The following is a 19,169-nucleotide window of genomic DNA, read 5'->3' as shown; positions in this document are numbered from 1 at the left end:
GGAAGTACTTCCAGACACCAGTGCTGAAAAGGCATCCAGACACTGTCACCTTGCCAGGGAAGAACAGCCGGGGACAAAGTAGGCAGCTTCCACCACCCTCTACCTTTTCATGTTCAGAAATGTGTGCAGAGGGAACGTCTTAGTCTGCACCAGTGGGGAAGAAGAGGAGGAGGCCAGTTCCCAGGAACATAAGCAAGGTGGGATGTGCTAAGCAGCTTGAGAGAGGGGCCATCTTTGAAAGACAACCTGGGGTGTGGAGGCAGAGAGCCCAACCCAAGTCCTCTCTGGCTCTGCCTGAGCTCTGGTGTTGGTCAGGTCACGCGCCAACCTGTTGCTGCTGACTTTGAGGATCACGTGTCCCAATGTCAGTGTGCCCAGATGTGCAGAGGGTGAGTGGGTGGCCGCAGTGGTGAAGTCAGGGGCAGAGGACCTCTGTGGTAGACTGCACACCCTGGGAGGAGGAGCCCGGCTGCCCACACCCTGCTGCAGCACCAGTGCCCAAAGGAAAGCCCATGTCTGCTGAATGAACACATGAGTGACTGACTGTGTTCTGGTTGGGATTCATGGGAAATCAGGAAATACTGAACGCCATTAAAATCCTGGCCATGTGCCTGAAGGCTGGCACACGTGGTTATGACATGGAAGCCCAGGCTTGCAGGGACCTGGGACAGAGACCAGAGCCTTCAGATAGAGCCAAAATATTGTGCAACTTTGCCTGCTCAGGGCTGGCACTCCAGGACCTTGGGGTTAGGAGCCTGGACACCAGGGCCATCATTACCAGAGTGACACAGGCAACTCTCCCTCCCGTCCTTGTAAACCCTTCCTGTTTCCTGTCTCTCGTCTTCCCTCCACCACACACACACACACACACACACACACACACACACACACGCATGTCTATGTACACAATACACATGTACACACACAGAGCACATATGTACACACACACACACAGGCATCATAGCATTTCCATACTCTGGGGGCCTGGAAGCAGGGGTGGCTGCTCTGGTGTCTGTCATGGATGGGGGTGCACTGGGGCTTGGTCCCCCTCCCAGTGGCTTGGTGGTGTCACCAGCTTTGTGGCTGAGCTGGTGCTCAGGAGCATTGTGTGCATTCATGTTGGCCTCACGCAGTGGACACTGACCCTGAGGACTCTTTGCAGTGACATTTGGATCCTGCCACTCCTGCATCTCCCTCTGGCCCTTCACAACTCCCTGTCCCAGTGTCCTTGCCAAGACTCTGGCCACACTGTCATCTCCTCTCAGCCCTGGGGGACCAGACTCCCTTTCTGCTGGCCCATCTATTATTTCTGTCTCCTGCATACCTCTACTGACAGCGAGCTGGTGCAGATCTGAAGTCACCCTGATCTTGGGCTCCCTGCTCCCAGAGTATGCATTACACACCCCACTGGGCTTTCCTTCCTGAGCTCAGCCTGGCTGCACCACCTTCCTGCTGGTCATGTGAGGGAGCTGGCAGGCAGAGGGTCCTGCGGAGGAGAGCTGTTTACGCCATGGCAAACAGGAAACAGAAGGATAGGAGGAGCGGGGAAGGGAGAGCAACCTTCTCAAGCCATGTATTCCAGGATCTCGCCTTCCAACCAGAGCCGCTCCTAACAGCCAGTCAGCTGAGTCCTCCAGATCTAATCCCCTTCCAAAAGTCCTACCTATGAGCACATTAGGCTGTGGGGAACATCGAGGTGTTAACCATCACAAACACACTTCCTCATTTCTGCTTTTAAATCCCTGCAACGCCCAGTTCTGGGTCTTCTGATCGCAGGTGGTTTTCCCTACCTGCACTCCTGAAGGCAGCAGCCCCGCTTGCTGTGCTCTGGAACAAACTTTCTGTGGGTATTCGGAGATAATACCCAGCATCCTGCTCCTGACTGCTTGGATTGGGGGTCCCCAGTGGGTGAGGTGGGAACACAGGGTGCCCAGGAGGCTAAGGTGGGGACCCTGGGCTGGCTCTCCATGCAGCCCAAGGCCAGGAGCACGCAGAGCTGGCCTGATCTGTGTGTGGGGAAACAGAAATGAGAAGCAACGTGAATGCCTTGCGCCTGGCGACTCCTGTGTGCAGAGCAGGGAGCAGGGGATCCCTCTACACACAGGTTGCAGGGACAGCGACGGCTCAGGCGGGCTCTCAGATGCTACCGGATGGACAGCAGGGCAGGGTTCATGGTCCCTGTGGTCCTAGCCCTGCCCTGTCATCTGTGCATCATGAGGCCTGGTACCAGCAAGCCAGGGGTAGGGGCTTAGTAAACACGTGATGAACCACATGGCTTAAATTCCCCAGGTGGTGTGGGGTGTGAGACGCACGCCCCCGGTCTCATTTCAGTAATCCCCGTGGAAGCAAGAAGGCTGGAAATGTCCAGGGTTTCCCCACTGCTTTAACCCCCGCTGCCTTTCTGCTACACAGAAACAGGTTGTGACCCTTGACTGATGACATTGAAAGTGAATTTTAAAATGACCCGACAGCTAAGCAACAGAAACATGGAGTTAAATTGCTTGGTTCTGGTGTTCCTGGTATTGGAATCTTTTTGCTGTTTGGAGGCCCCTCACGTGAATTGTCTTTTTAAAGCCACAGGGAGCGTCCCCCAAACACTCCTGCCCTGCAGCAGATCCAACAATGGGCTTCTTCCTCTCTAGGTGCTCCCAGGTCCCCTGCCCTGTGGTCTGCAATCCACAGCTACAGTTAGGGACTCAGACAAGGGGCTGTGGCATTTTTTTTTTTCGGTACTGGGAGTTAAACTCGGGGCCTTTGGACTGAGCTACACACTTAGCCCATTTTATGTTGATACAGAGTCTCACTAAGTTGTATTCATAGTACTTGTGATCCTCCTGCCTCAGCTTCCCAGGAGTGCCAGGATTACAGGCTTGCACTACCATGCCAGCCCATCCCAGTGCTATGGTTTTGATCCCGTCTCCCAGGTTTCACATGTAGGGAAGCAAATCCCCAAAACCCTTATGTCTGGACAGTGTCTGGAGGCAGTGGTTGGGGCAGTGATCCGGTTGTTGGACTCTGCCCCCGCGGGTTTACCCATGAATAGAGTAGCTGTAGGCTGCTGCAGGATGGGTCTGGAATGAAAGGGTCACCCTCAGGCATGCTCTGTCTCTCTGTGTCATGGGGTCCCCCTGCTGACGCCAGAGCCATGCCTTTGGTCTCCCGAGCTGTAGACCTGGGAGCCAAATAAACCTCTGTTTTCTCCACTGCTATGTCTCAGGCATTTTACTATAGCAACAGAACATGGACTAAGATTCCGCGGGTCATTTTGTCCCAAACCTCACCCTGCCTGAGGTGGGTTTGGGTTTGAGCCACTCTGTCCCCTCTTGAGAGCCATGGTCATCACTCTGCACCCTCTGCCTGCCTCTCTGCTTCAGACGCAATCTGCTGAAAACCTTTCCCCAGACTGTGGTCAGTGTTTGCAGCAGAGCCTTGGGGTTCATTTACCTACCAGATGCTTGCTGCTCACCGTGAAGCCGATAGCCTGGGGCCCCGACTCAGATACCAGTGGAGCCGCAGCTGGTGCCTGAACTACCTGAAGGGGCAGCTCTGTGCCTCAGCTGTAAGGTGGGTGCCTACTCAGAGAGGCAAGGTCAGGGTGAGCTGTCCTCCCACCTCCCCCGCCTCATTGTTTTACTAATTTAAACACAGCTAATGTCAATTGAAACCCCAGGGAGAACCACTACTGTTTTCCGTTTACCCAGAGTCCTGGGATAATGCAGAGAAGTGAACCGGAAACCGTGTACTCGCTTGGCAGTTTGCTCACTGGGACCTGACTCTGTGCATCACGAGGCTGTGGTGCCCAGGAGAGGGTGGCATGGTCCTCAAGCACAGCTGGTGACCACAGATGTGGCTTTGACTCAGGTCAAGGGATCTGCAGGAGTCGGGTCCAGCAGCACGGCCTGAGCTGGCAGCACTGAGGCTCCCGACGCAGCACCTGGGGTGGCAGCCCCGGGTCCTGGCACCAGCCCCCAGCACAAGCCCAAGCAAAGGGGCCAAGAACCTTGGGGACTTTGGGGTCAGGGCACAGACTTAGATTGGTGTAGGGCGATCACCAGAATCCATGTCACTCCCCAAAGGATGGAGCTAGTCCAGCTGCCCAGCTTCCAGGCTTCCCAGCTTCCCAGATGCCCAGCTGCCCAGCTGCCCACCTGCCCAGCTGCCAGAGCTCTCCCTGGGGATGGGGAAAGGGAGCATTTCGTCCCGTGTGTGTGGGGTGCTGCACTGAACCACGGCAGGGGAGAATCGCTCTGGCACAGCAGGACCAGAAGTCAGACTATGAGAGGCAGATTGGGGCTCCCACTCTGAGCACCCCATCCGGCCTCCCTTGCCTCATTTTAAAAAGAAGGAACTATCAGCGGCTCCATCGTAGTTATTGCAAAGGCTAACCTAGCTCATGGGTCACAGTATTCTGCTCAGTACCTGCTGCAGAGGAGTGGTCAGGAATCCAAGTCAGCACTGTGATTCACCTGTGACCAGGTGGCCCCTGGGAACCAGGGTCATACAGTACAGCTGCACAGAGGGGACTGTTGCCCTGGGCCAGGTGACCTTGGCTACCACTAGAGTCACCAGGATTCTGACTTCCACCTTATGCCCAGCCAGTGACAGAAGGTCCTATGTCCTAACTGGGTGCTCAGGTGGAGGACCGCTTTAACCAGGCACCTCTCTGGACCACCACCCCGAAGCTAGCGGCTTCTGTTGAACCTGCTAGGAACTGGGTGACCACACCCTTCCCAGATCCCACAGTTCACATGCAGAGGCCCTGACCTTGGAATTTGGAGATGAACAGACAAGTTCATGAATGTGGATCTGATGAGAGGATCTATGTCTTTATAAAGAGGAAAAAGAGCCCACCTATCCCTCTCTGCCCCATGTGGCACCCAGCATGAGGTGGCCTTTTGTAAGCTAGGGAAGTGCCTTGGTCTTGGAGTTTTCTGGCCTCCTGAACAGTAAGAAACAAATGTCTGAGGTTTTAAGCTGCTTGATTATGAAATTTTATTCTGGCAGACTTCACGTGGGAAGGGAAGACACACTGAAGGTCGCTGAAGGGCATCAGCTCTGGCATTTGGAGCATCCCTGTGGGAAAGTACACAGACCGGGCTGGGCTCTCGAATGTGCTACGGGGCCACAGCCCTGTCCACCAGACTGAAGGGCTGCAGCCAGGTGAGAGAGTCCCCCGCCCTGGAGCCAAGACGAGCATCCACAGTGCACATGGGCATCACTGCCTGCCTGCCTGGGCTGCAGAGTGGGGCCTGGAACTGTGGGGCACGCCTCTCAGTCCCCCAGTGCATGCCACAGAATAGGACGCACACCATGCGTGCAAATCCTATTAGGAAATATGATTGAAAAAGACGCTCTTTCTATAGTGGCAGATACAAGAAGCACTGCTTTCTCATTGCAAACTAAACACAGGCAAAGACTGTGCATAAAATAAGGGGATAAGACACAGACCCAGTGGACCCAGCAAGAAAAGAGGCCCAGAGAACCCGGACCTTCACAACCGACATCTGCCAAAGCCTTCCCCAGACTGGGCAGGGTCCTTCCCCTCCTGTAAGCAGTGGTGCTGTGCAGGAAGCTCCATGGGGAAGGACATTGTTTGTACATCCCCATGACCTTGAGTGTGTCACTATCCTTACTCAGAACCTACTTGTCTTGGGCAAGTAGGTTCATTCTGAGCCCCAGCCAGACTCACTGGGGTATGCAAGAGGAAGTGAAGTTTCTGAGGTGGGCTCATAAATATTGATTGGCAAATTGATGAGAATTCCATGAATGAATATAGAAGAAATCCTTTTTTGTAAGGAAAAAAGATATCCTCTTGTAAAAAAGGAAACACACCTAGGTCAAGGCCCACAAAGAGATGTCATCTGGTGTCCTGTTACCTGGGTAACTGCCTGGACCAGACTGCTAGAAAGAGAGCAGGAGCCTCAATCCCTGGGAAACAGTGCTGTGATCGATTAGTGATGCCTGTCATGGGCAGGGGACCAGGAAATACAAATCTGGGTGAGGATGAATTGTGCGGGCCTTGGAGTCTAGGATGGGTTTTTGCACTAAACAACCATCCTTGTATATTTACCTATCTGGAAATTGTACTCTGACCACTTAGCAAGAGGACACTATAATTTCAGACCAGTGACGTCTAAGAGGCTAGTCATCTTCCCGCAAGCTCAGCCTGCCAGTCCAGCGTCCAGTGTGGTCAGTGGGGGTGTTCCTCTCACTCAATGGCATTGAGAGGAAGCCTACGTGTCGAGTGGTGGCAGGAGCTTTGGAGAACAGCATGGCACATAGAATTGCCCATCCTGTGGGAGGAATTCCCCATGCAGTGAGGGCCTGGGGTGTTTGTGTGAGCTGTGGGTGTCGGAAAGGTTTATTTGACCTAAGACAAAGCAAAAGAAAGACTCCGGTGTGCATTCCAAGCTGCTCCCTCCCACTCCATCTCCTAATAGCAGGAAACACTTCCCTTGCAAAGATGAAGATCTTCTTTGATAACTAGGGTGAATCAGCTCCCTCAGATCCATCCTCACGTTGTGATTACCAAGTTCCGGCTGATTAAATATTTACAGGACTACAGATCGACTGGTGGAGCTGAATCAGCCCCAACAGTAGGTGACAACTTGCTTAAGGAACACGGATTCTGCCGAGCACACCATGGGAGGAGATGCCGAGGACAAGACATGGGAATCAGGTACAGCATGAGGCTCAGAGGAGCTAGCATCACTGGCTTGGCTCCTACTGGACAGACGCTGATGGCCGGCTGACCACTAAGGAAGGACAGAGGGTGAGAGCCACTCTCTTTTGCACCACAGTTATCTTTGGGGATGCTGCGTGGACAGCAGTTTTCATCCTGTTTTACAGACAGAAAAATAAACTTGACTGTTCAAGCCCAAGGTCTCACAGGCGGTGGGGGTCAGACCTGGAGAACTACAGGCTCATGCTTCTCCCTGCTTGCCCCTGCCCCCCTCGAGGACACAAAGTGATCCCCTTCCAGTGGATCTGGCTCCAAGTTCCCCTGCACTGTTAGGGCTGAGCCCATCTCCCCCCAGGGGAGCAGTGGAGACCCGGCACCTGTAGCCTGCGCCTTACCTTGGGCCTGGGGAGCCCAGCTGAGTAGCTCACCAAGTCCTGGGAGATTTGACAGCTGCTCCAACGTGGTGCCCACATCAGAAGTCCTGTGTTCCATGCAAATGCATGCAGAAGCTCCATATGCAGAGACGGGAGCAGTGGCTGAGGTCCTGCTGAGCACCCTCACCTCTGCCCTGAAAAGCCGGCTGCCACCTGGCACCTCCTTGGGGCATCAAGGGCCATGCCCAGCACTGAACCAGGACTGTGACCTTCAAGGACCTTCAAGCCATCAATCTCTTCCTGTCACCTAGGCTACCAGGAAATTTACATTCCTGGTAAGTTAGAACATAATCAACTTCTAACTGGTTTGTTTCTAACTAAACAAACTCCTTTGGTTTAAAAAACTCATTTCATTCTTAAATAGTATTAAGTAAAATAAATGAACTGTAAAAATAACCACAAAATGAACCAAAACGGGTCACTGAGCTCTGGCATTTCTTACTGAAGACTTGGGTCACCACCATGCAGGGAAGGGGGTGAGCAGAACAGGAGGTGCTCAGCGGGGCCAGTCCGAGACTTGGGGTGCAGAAGAGGAGGCAGTTTCCTTAGGAGACCCTGTGTGCTCCCCAAAGTCCACCTATGCACTCTGATGTCCACCTACTGTCCCCAAGACAGCACCTGTCAGAGTCCCAGGAGACTGCAGGTGTGGGGACTTCATTGGGTGCTAGGAAGAAAGCAGGAGTCTCGATGTCACCACACAGTCTGGGCACCAGAAGTCAACTTCTGTCCCCAGAGCACAGCGAGGTCCTTCCTGGTCCATCCAAGTTCACCTGGCGTGCCCTTCTCCTCCAGCCCGCACTGCAGGAGCATGGGTCCAACTGAATCTCTGCATGATGGAAGGATGCTCTTGCAGGTCTTGAGACCTCAGGGCTTTGAAGCACCTGGATCCATGTGAAGCTTGGGTCCCTCTCCTGATACCATGTTCATGGAAGAAGGAAAATGACTGGTTTTCCAACACAGGCAAAATTCCTTGCTCTGGAAGGTCTGTGCCAGGACAACGTCCGTGCCAGTACAGGGGGCTCACTGGAGAACCAGGATCAGCAGAGAATGCTCCTGCGTGTTTAGGGGTCCCGGACTGTGGTGCCTGCAGTGGGTTCGATGCCTCCTGACCCTGCCAGCCTCAGTCCACGTTTCTCTTCCTTGTGCCCAAGAAACACAGAGGGAGCCTGTATGACCTGTCAGCATCATTAATTTTGTTGCCTTGCTAATTAAAGTGGGCTGTTTGTACCAGCTGCTGGTACACTAACCTGTCTTACCCTAATTAAACAAAGGAGTCCAATCCTCACTCATCTGCAAGCCGAAGACCTCGCTGTGCTCCATCCTACTCTGCCCTGCCTTGGACATGTCCTTTGGCTCTGGTCATCGTCAGTGCCACCCTCGGAAAGCTGCGGGTTTCCTCTGGCCGAGGTCTTGAGTCACACACGCCGAGGACATCACCGAGCCATTGTCTCCCGGGAGTGGCCTCGCCCACCACAAAGGGTCCCCGGTGAACTCCAGAGAAAAGGAAAAGGCCAAGTGTTTTCAGTGACTCTGCTCCTTGACCGCCTCTCACTTTCTGAGAGCTGAGCATTGACAGAACAATTACCGCAGACCTTCAGGGGCCGCTTCGGACACCACACTCTCCTTCCAAAGTTCTGTGGTCAGGCAGCCAGGGCTTCTCTCGCTTGACTCAGAAAACGAGAGCAAAATGCAGCTCTGCTGGTCATCCTGATGTCTCTAGATGACACCACGGGATGCTGGGTGCCAACAGCTGGCACCGCCAGTGGCTGTTGCCATCTGAAGCTGGCTTGTGCTGGACACCGGAGGTGGACTCCACCAAGTGCTTGTGTCTGCTGCTGGTCCCTGGAGCTCTTCTGTGCTAACAGCTCTGAGCATTTACTGCTCTTTCTTTAGAATCTGCTACTCAGGATAAGAATCCCAGGACCTATGCAGCACTACTACCTGAGAAATAAATCACAAGCAGGTTTCCAGGACACCGAGCAGGTCTCTGTTCTAGCAGGCCAGTGTTGCAGCACCCGAGTCACGGCAGAGGGAGCCGAGAGGCGGCTGGGACTGACGCAGCAGCTGCGGGCTGTGCCCTTGAGGGACTGCGCTGAGAGCAGCTACGAAAGCTGGGTATGAAAATAGAGACCGGCTCCCTGCCCTCCTGATCTTGGCTACTCCAGGGCACTCCCTCCTTCAGAAAGACAACAGCAGCATCGGCAGTGGGGGCAGGGGCAGGGGCAGTGCTGCCTTCCAGCCCACTCATGTTTTAGTGAGACTGGGGCAGTCAGATTGCCAAGGAGGCCACTGAAACAAGCTGTCCTGATCCCCTGAGGGCAGAGGGGAGAGGGAGATGAGGAGGAGGGACAGACCGATGCTGCCAAGCCACCTCCTCCAGCCCACACCAGGGAAAAGTGGGTCAGGTGCTCCTGGTGAATCCTTGTAAGCCAGATGCTGTGGTTACTCCCCGTTTACAGGTGAGAAAACACCTGTGGGATGCAGAGCGACAGCACCCCAGACCCACAGTTAGTGCCCGAGCCCAGGTATCCCTCAAACTCTGTCCTGCCTCCAGGATCCAGAAGATCTTCCAGACTCGTGATCAGCCATTGATGCATTCATGCATTCTGCTCCAGGCTCTCCGATGGGCGGGATTAGCACAGAGGGCGCCCGTTCTCTGGAGTCCACAGTGCAGAGGGAAGAGAAGCCTGAGATGAGACCACGTGACGCAGTGGGAGGGGTGCTTTGAACCAGGCTGGGAGAAGGACGCAAAATGTGGGCCACGCCTGACCTATGACCCCAAATACGTGCTTCCAGCCTTGCACATGAACATGCATGTGTATGTGCCGGGCTGGGAGCAGGCAGTCAGCCGCTTGACACACGTCCAGTATTGCTGGCCATGGACTCCTGCTTCTCCCACTGCCCAGAAGTCTCCATCTGGACCCCAGAGGGGAGATCAATGCTGTTGCACATTGAATTATGCCAACCATACACATTTCATTAATTTATGGAAATGTCAGATTGCTTTAACTATTATCCTGAACTTCTGTCCTCCAATAAATGGCTTAATTTCCTCCCAAGGATAAAGCACTCCAGTATTTTCGGCTGACCAGTTCAGCTCAGGGTGCTCTAATGCTTTCTGCTCCTCAGAGAACACATACTTCACCAGCATGACTCTGGGGTAATGATACCCAGGGCCCATTTCTAATGACTGTCACGGTCCTGGTGAAATGCATTCCATATATTAAGGCTGATGCTTCTGGCAAGCAGGGTGCGTTCTCTGGGGGATAAATGACCTTATCTCTGGAGCTTTCCTGTGCTTGAGGGAAGAAACCTCGGCCAGGGCAAAGCCAGGGTAGAGAACCGAACCTAAAGGTGGGGCCCTGGTCCTGGAGCTAGTACACTGGGAATATTAAAATGAGCATGCCCTCCATAGGCAGAGCCCCTGGCTGTAAGAGATCAAGAAAGACACACCTGGAACACAGCAGGTCCCTGTTTGCCGAAGTGAACCCCACACAAGCCCCAAGCCTGCATTTCTGTGTATAATTGGTATTCATTTTTTCTCAAAGAAGCCCCTTCATCAAGTTGAGTAGGCATGGGTCACATTAAATCAGGACCTGTGGAGATGATGGGTGGAAATGTGAGGCTTCTTGCCTGGCGCTGGGATTTGGGGAGGAAAAGATGGATCTGTCCAGGTGTCCAGGCCATGCTGTCCCCAGGGCTCTGAGCTTCTTAGGTAGGAGGGGAGCAGTCTTGGTCCTGCACTTACCCTGTGCAGCCCAAGAGCTAAGGCCAGAGTCAGCGGTGCTCTGCCAACCTCCACAACTGCTGCTTGGAAGGCTGCTGGCTTCCCTGGGTCCGAGCCCCACTGCAAGCCAAGGAAAGCAGAGAGCCTGGAGGTGGGAGCTTCCACAGGCACCTGGGATGAGGTTTCCCCATGGAAAGGCGGCAGCAGCTCCTGACATTTTAAATCTTCAGGTGCCAGGGCTGCATCTCCCCAGGTCTCTGGACTTGGGTCCAGGTGGCTCCATGCGGGGACTTCGTGGGTCCTTGTGAAGGCTAAGCAGTGAGCTGGGGTGGGCGGGTGGAGCCAAAGGAGGTGCAGGGTGATAAGGATCAGGAAACTCCTCCCGGCAGGAGGCTGGGTCTGCCCGGAAGGGAGAAAGGGACTGGATTGGCACAGGCAAAGGGAACCTCTTTCTCCTCATAGCCAGGGGCTGTGGCAAATTAATACAACAAACAAGATAAAGGTTAATTGGATAAAACAGGGTTTTGTAGAAAACCGAAGTGTTCTTCAGTGCCTGCTGAGACAGAACTCCAGGCAGTGGCTGTAAGGGCTTAACCACCACCTCACATGAGGAGGATGGGGGGAGAGTGTCACAAGAGCAGGTCTCTGCCCCTTGTGTATTGAGTGGCTGCAGATGGGGACAGTGCTGTTCCACTCGCCAGTGCCCACTCAGTGCAGGTCCTTTCTCCATCCGCAGAGGGAGGCCTAGGAGAAGGGTCCTGGGGCTCTCACATTTGAACACGCTCAGCCTGCCAACAGCGCCTCTGCTGTTTGAAGTCTCAGGGGACTAATAGCAGAGACCGCCTTTGTCAGCTGTCCTTGCACAGATCTCTAGTATTCAGGTGCAAGTTAACACAGGTCCTGGACCCCCAGCCTGGTCAGGGTGGTGCCTAACTAGGGCAGGGCTCTCCCTGGGGAGCTGATGCCAGCTTGCACAGGCCTCTCTCGTACCCGTTTTTCATTGGAGGTTGTTTTCTCTTTGCAAAACAACTTGAACGCCGAGAACAGGAAAAGTGGGAAGCATTTTCTGATTGAGAACATCTCAAGGACAGGCAGAGAGCATTTTGCATCACGGGTACTGGGAACGTGGCGAGCCGGGGTCCCCCCAGATTAGTGGGAGCATCAATCATCTGCAGAAACGAAGGGGAGAGAGGGTGGAAGAAATCTTGATCAAATCCACCACTGAAAGTTTCCCCGCCCTCCTCCTCCTCCTCTTCCCTCATCCTCAAGAAAATACAGAAACTTTAAGAGTAATAGGCCCTGAAGAATAATAAATAAATCAGCGATGCTGATGAAATAATGGGCAAGAACCGGTTCGCCGCCTTGCGATGAATCCTGTCTCCATCTTGATAAAAAGCTGGGGAGCCGCCATGGAGGCAGAGGATTGAGAAGAGCTCATTAGCGGGGTACTGCGGGGCTCCCCACACCCAAGGCAGAGGGTCTCCTGTCCTCCCCGGCTCAGTTTTCCTGATCCTGGTCTGGATAAAGACGTCCCCAGGGTGACTTATGGTATTGGGACAGCGATGGGAAGTGATTTCCTCAGCACTGGTAAATGAAATGGCCTCGAAGAAAAACACTCAGGGCTGTGTTTCCTTGAGGAAATAAATCTCTTCCTGGGCACATCTTTCTTCTCCGCCCCATCAAAAGAGAAGCGCTTTCTCCTCTCATTGTCCTCAAGTCTGCCACCCACTCCTGACCTCTGAGGCCAGCACGAATGAGCTATGGGTATGCAGCGCGTGGCTGAGCCCCCTGCAATCCAGATCAAGGACGGAGGGGTCTGCCTGGAGCGTGGGATGCTCCCCACAGCCCTGCGTCCCTCGAGCGGGGTGGTGTTGCCGCTCTGGCCTCTGGAGGGGAGGCTCTGTGAGCCCCCAAGGGCAGGGATTCCTACAGCTCCAAGCCTGTCTGGACTGATTCTCCTCCCCGAACAGCTCTGGGTCTGTTTTGAACCCTCCCCATGCCAGCATCCCTCTGTGAATTGAGTCAGACAGCACAGGATTGTGTAGACAGCAGGTGGGAACCAACTGAAAGGCAGGTGACTCAGGCCGGAGCAAAACATGACGTGTAGTGGCCAGACCATGGGCTTCCAAAATGGTGTCCAAAAGATTGTGTGAATTTACAGATAAGAGAGGAAGGAGAGAGGGAGGGAGGGATGGATCAAGCAAGGGAGAGCAGAAGTGACAGCAAACCAGAGGCACCAGTGGCATTGTTCAACAAGGGGACAGGACATTGGCTGGTCATTGGTGGCACATGTTATTCACTAGGAGTAAGAGTTTGACAAGCCGAAGCAGGGCGCCTCCCAGTTATCTGCCACTCCAGTGGCCTCCGAGTGTCTAAGAGGAAATAAGTTGAAGCGGACGAAGGTTACATTATGCAGATTGTGGGCCTTGGAATCCAAGAAGAGTAAGCACCGTCCCACAGTCCCTGTCTGCTAGGCTCCATCGGAGTCTGCTAAGCTCCTTCCTTTTATTTCTGGGTCACCAAGGTGTCTTCAAGCCCTGCTTCCAACAGCCCTCATCTCCACTAAGAAGTCAGATGGTGACTAATTTCTCCGAAGGCCCTTGAGCTTGTTCCGCATAATCAGCGTCTTCTCTGGAAGCCAGGAGCTCCTGGTCTCCTGGTCTCCCAAACCTTGTGCAGCAAGGAAGACACGGCAGCTACTGGCTCACCATCACACACGCTTCTCACGTCCGTCTGAAGCCACACAGGGAACGGACAAGAGCACGCGGAGGGAAAGGTGAACCACAGACCTGCATGCCTGATAGCCTTTGGGAAAAGTCACTCTCCTCTGACCTCCTAAATGTTAATCTTCAGCACAGCGAGGCAGGTGCGGGTGGGTGGGAGTTTCCGGCAGTCCCCATCAGCAACAGGAGAGGAATTTGCTGCTCAGGAAGCAGAGTCCCCAAGAGCTCAGCACAGTACCTAAGAACCCGCATCCTCCATGACCCTGCCTCAGTCCCCTGCCCTGAAGAAGCCAAGGTCACATGCTTCTGCGCTGCAGCCCTTCGGGAAGCCCGGGAGACAGATGACACGTCCAGAGGGCCTCACTGTCCACATGGAGTCTGGAAACGGGAGGCTGCCGTCTCACTGGCCGATTTCCAGGTCTTCCAGCCTGAAATACCTATAACATTCTCTGCAAAGATTGCTCACTGGGGCTCTTGATGTTTTCCGAGAGATCATCCGAGATAACTGCTCATCCTCCCAGCCGCTCAAAGCTTGTCCATGGGTAAAGTAGACCATTAGGAAACATTTTACTCGGAGACTATAAACCCTCTTATAATTTGTGCCAAACTTCCTGTGCTGCATCAGAGAAACCGTTTCGCCTCCTCCGCCTTCCTAGAAGGGGCGCATATCAGAAGGACCTCTGAGAGCAGTTTCTGTTTCTTCCCTGCAGCCATGGTCAGGCGAGAGCTGTTGAGCTAACCTGACATCAGCTGCTCACAGATTCCTGCTGGGAGGCAACTCTGGGTTTCTGGCTAGCAGAATTTTATGCATTCCTTGATCACACAAAGTCTATGCAGCATAAACACTTTCCCTGTAGGCTTCTCTACCAATAAGCAGAGCCCTAAAATTAGTGTGCAATTTCAAAAGCAACAGCCTTTCAGTTGGCCGGTACAGACAGATCTTCATTCACCGTCGTCTAACTTCTCAAATAATACATGAAAACATTTACTTGTCTTTATTTAAAAATATATTCATTATAGTAAATATTTACAAGATATAGAAAAAGTAGAATGAGGAAAAAAAATAAACCTGCCAGGCTCAGAACCAAAGATCACCACGAGTAACAAACATACCAGGACAGAATTAAGCACTTGGAGGTCTCCTGCTTTAGCTTTACTCTTATTTTAATGACGAGCTATTTTATTAGTCAGCTTGAGCTGCCAGTAAAAGTGCTGCAGACTAGCTAGACTGAGTAACAGAAATTCCATCGTTCAAGTCCTTTAGACAGTGAAGTTCAAGGCCAGGAAGCCAGGGGCCAGGCTGTAGCTGGCAGCCTCCCGAAGTCTCTGGTGGTGGTGGTGGTGGTGGTGGTGGTGGTGATAGTGTGGAGGTCCCTGGTGTCTCTTCTTAGAAGCGCACTGATCCCATCACAGAGGCCCACATCTGTGACCTCACCTAAGTGTAATTCTCTCCCCAAATCTCCACTTTCCATCCCATCCCACTCAGGGCTAAGGCTTCAGCATATAGAATTGGGAAGACCCAGACTTTTGTCCTCAGCAGCCACACTGAACAGAGCCAGGCAGAGCATCACCTGCTCCTGAGACGTGTGGGTGACACACTGGAATCCTGCAGCCCCGAGGCAGGTTGAGGGCCATGTGAGATCCCTGACCTCAGCGTCCACCACTGATGCACCTGCCTGGTCCCATCTCCTCTCCCAACTTCATTTCCCCCAAACAAAGCCTTTTCCTGGGCTGCATGGATTGAGGTTGAGGTGCGAGAGGCTCAGCAGATGACCAGGGAGTAACATGGAGCAGGAGAGAGGCAGGGGTGCAGGGAGTGCGGGGAGGGGGCTGGAGGAGAGGAGCCCCCCTTGCCGCAGCCGATGTCTCATCTCACCCAGTGAGGAACGGAGCTCAGGAGACCCTGCAGTGGTGCACTGTGGAGAGTGCCACCCACCCTCCACCTCACCCCTGCATCCCCACCGCACCCATCCCCCATCCTCCCACCCCAGCTGCTAGCCCCGAGGAGAAGCCTGCTGAGCCGGGTCCTGGGGATCATGTGCAGCCCACCCTCCACCTCCCACCCCACCCATGGGGGCCACCCCTCTCCCTGCGCTTTTGTTCTTGCTCTTAATTGGTTGAGAGCAGAGACTCTGGTGTTAATCCCTTACACTTCCCTGCCTTTTATTTCTCTTACTCCTTCTCAAGGACTTTAATCCTTAATTAGCTCCACTCTTAAATGTTTTCAAGCAAGCAACTTCTTAACATTTAGAAATGAAGTGCGAACCTTTCATCTTAAGTGAAATCTCTTTGTCCTGTATCTTCCCTCCAGCTCCTATGGAAAGTAGCTGCCGCCCACCATCCCTCCCCTTCCTAGAGCTGGGGTCCTCTGCCTGTCTCCCCATCAGGCCCTCCAGCCATCCGAAGGTCTCTGGGAAGCGGTTACCTCTAGCTCTCTCTTTGCTGGCCTGGTGGACCCAGCACATCCGACCTGCATGAGTCTGGCCCTGGGGAAGACCGGCTCCTTCTGACTTGACTTCCACACCAGTGCTCCCCGGGAAAGCCCTTCCTCTTAATGGTGAGGACACCCAGAGCTAGAGTTTGGCCAGGCAGCCCCTGGGTTCCCAGTGTGTGTATCTTAGAAGTCATGGTAGGTGCTCAGGCTGCAGAAACAAACCCCAAAGCGTAGAGGGGACCAAGACAGACCGACACAGCTGTGCAGAACTGGGCCCACCTGTGTGACTTCTCTTTTAGCCACGACCTCTGTGACAGTGGCTTCCTGATTTTCCTCGGCCCTGGAAGACAGCTGGACAACCCAGCAGGAGACATGTCAAGGCACAGAGTGACTGCTGGAGCTGGCTTCTGTCCTTCATGGTCCTGCACTGAAGCCACGACCTGCAGTGACTCAAGATGTGGCTTCAGAGGAATGAAGGTAGAGAGAGGTCATGGGGCTGGCCCTGATCCACTGTGCCTGGTGTCCTTAAAGGGTGATTAGAGCGGAGGCACACAGGATGACCAACAAGGGGGGACCAAGGGGGACAGTGGTCTCAGAAGGACAAACCTGTGGCTTCTGCCCCAGCACCTGAGGAGACATCTTTTTGCTGTTGCTGTCACCCAGCCCGTGGGAGTCCTTACTGCCGCTGGACCAGAGCCGCGCACCTCGGTCACACCTGTCCCCAGCCTGCGGCCACAGCTCAGCCTCCTCCCTCCCTGCACAGGGCACAGGGTGGCGGTGCTGCCTTCCTTCTGCCAGAGGTCGAGTCTCATGGGGAATCAGGTGGGAGCCCTCAGCAGGTCTGAGCCACAAAACGCACCAGCTCTGCAGCCTGCACTGGGAAGGGCTGAGGGCTCCCAGCTCCCCAGCTTTCCTCTCTGTGCAGGCGGGCAAGCCCAGCATCTCGCCATTCCTCTTCCAAGGTCAGCCCTTCCTCAGGAGGGCTCCGCACCCCCCACTGGCTCACTTCTCCACCAGGAAGAGCTCCTTCCTGCCTCTCACACCCTACGCAGCGCCTGAGGGTGACCAGTCCTTCCCTCACCTCCCAGAATCTGGAGACCTCCCTGCCTCTACAGCCCTTTCTGGTGCCATGCAGAGCACCAGGATGGGTTAAACGTGGATGCTGGATTCTCTCCCAGTTCTCAGGACTGGAAGTTCAAGACTGAGGAGCTGCCGGGCTGCGTTCTCTGCAGGATCCGCCCTCGCCCTGCCCTGTTCCCTCATGACCTTTCCTCTGTGCCTGATGGCTCCTGCCAGCTCTGCTGTCTTCTGAGGACACCAGTCAGATGGGATTAGGGCCATGGCTTATGTCCCTTTTGTTTCTATATCCGGTCCCACTCATGGCAGCAGCGCTAGGGTTCCTTGGATGAGTTAGGAGAACGCGGTCCTCCTAGCACTGGGAGAATGTGCTGGGCCTGCTGTCCAGTACTGCTGGGCAGCGAAGTGCTGCCCCACACCAGGGAGCTCTCAAGTGACAAGTCTTGGGACTGAGTAACTGCAGGTATTCCTGATGGAACTTACCATGTCCTGGTAACAAGCAGTCCCTGAGTCTGAATTTTAAGGATTTTCAATGGCTTGGCTTTGGCTTCTCCGTGTTTCTCCACTCATGTGGAAGCAGCCTCCCATGCAGACCTCCCGCCTCAGAACTGTATACCCAGTGAAAAGGGGAGGACCAGGTGACACTTCCGCAGGATGTAAGCTACATCACTTCCCCTTGCATTTACTGGCCAAAGCAGGTCATGTGATCAAGCCTGGCAGCAATGGGGTATCAGAGGAGGCTGCTGAGCAACAGGCTGGGTGGGTGAGGGGCAGGTAAGTGTTTCAAATGAATGACTCAGGCTACACCTGAACACTGCATGTATGTTCTTCATTGTGTGTGTGTGTGTGTGTGTGTGTGTGTGTGTGTGTACTCACAAATAAAATCAGAACATGGCAATGAGAGAATAGGAACCCAGGAAACATTCAAAATGTGTATAGTTTTGTCATCAAAGCATCCAATCAAATAAAACACACAATAAAAATGTTTATCATTGTATTCATGGCTATTCCAAGAATATTCCTTGTAAACAGAGCTGCTAACATAAGGCTGCAGTCTATTTGCTGGATGGTGAAAGCCACTGGGATTGGCCAAGAGGACCAGGGCCCAGGAGACTCCACCATGCAGCAGGTCTGGGCTTCACATGGACCCCGGAAATCCCGAGGTGTGGCTGGGGCTCCACTGCTGGGCTCCTTTCTTCTGCATAGAGAAAGACATGTCTCACAGTACACCCTGCCAGGTGGCATAGGCAGAGCCACCCCAGCTGGACCCCGGGCAGGAAGGAGTGTGGACAGAAATCCTGGCCCATGCTGGGGTCTCCTCCTGGGGCTGCTGTGAGGGTAGAGATCACTGTGGCCAGCTGCTCTGGCTGTTACTGATGGTGCCAGACGGGTACATGAGGAAGGCCGTGTTGGCAGTAACGTGCCTTTGGTGCTACCCATACACCATCCTCTATTTAGCCATCGCCTACAGGCTTATTGACAAATGCTTGAACAAGGAATCTCCCCAAACAGAATGCCGGCTGATTCAGTGGGTTCCTGGAAATAGCAAATCATGGCACACTGCCTGGAAATCTAGAAATTTGGCAATGCCTGGCAGGTGGGGAACAGAAGAACATGTGAGGACCAGCATTTCTGCTGGGGCCCGGATTCACGCTGCCAGGCCTTCAACTGCCATCCCTCTGAGCTCTGTGGGAGTTAACCTCTCACCTTGGTGCTGCTCTTGTGTATTGGTGGCTTGTTAATTAGGTGGATCGCTGCTTTTTGTGAAAATAATACCTTGTATTTATTGAGCGCTTACTGAGCACCTAGCCTGATTGCAACTATTGGATGTGTGCTGATGCCTGGGTTTGGTTTACTATCTGTGATTGACGGAATAAAGTCTCCCAGGAGACAGGCACATCCCAACCCCAAGTGTGTAAAGAGGTGACCAGAAAGGGTGAAGGAGACTTCTATACATGACTGTGGTTATGAACCTTCGGATAGGATGATGGTCTCTGATTATTTCAGTGGGATTAATCTAATCACCTGAGTCCTTGAACAGAGGAGATTGTTCGTTGAGTGGAGGAAAAGGCACCAAAAGAGAAGCTGGCAA

This window comes from Cavia porcellus, unplaced genomic scaffold (genome assembly GCF_034190915.1).
Source record: "Cavia porcellus strain 051 isolate PalLab524CR breed Dunkin Hartley unplaced genomic scaffold, mCavPor4.1 scaffold_25, whole genome shotgun sequence".
NCBI classification, from domain to species: Eukaryota; Metazoa; Chordata; class Mammalia; order Rodentia; family Caviidae; genus Cavia; species Cavia porcellus.
This window is presented reverse-complemented; position numbering follows the sequence as displayed.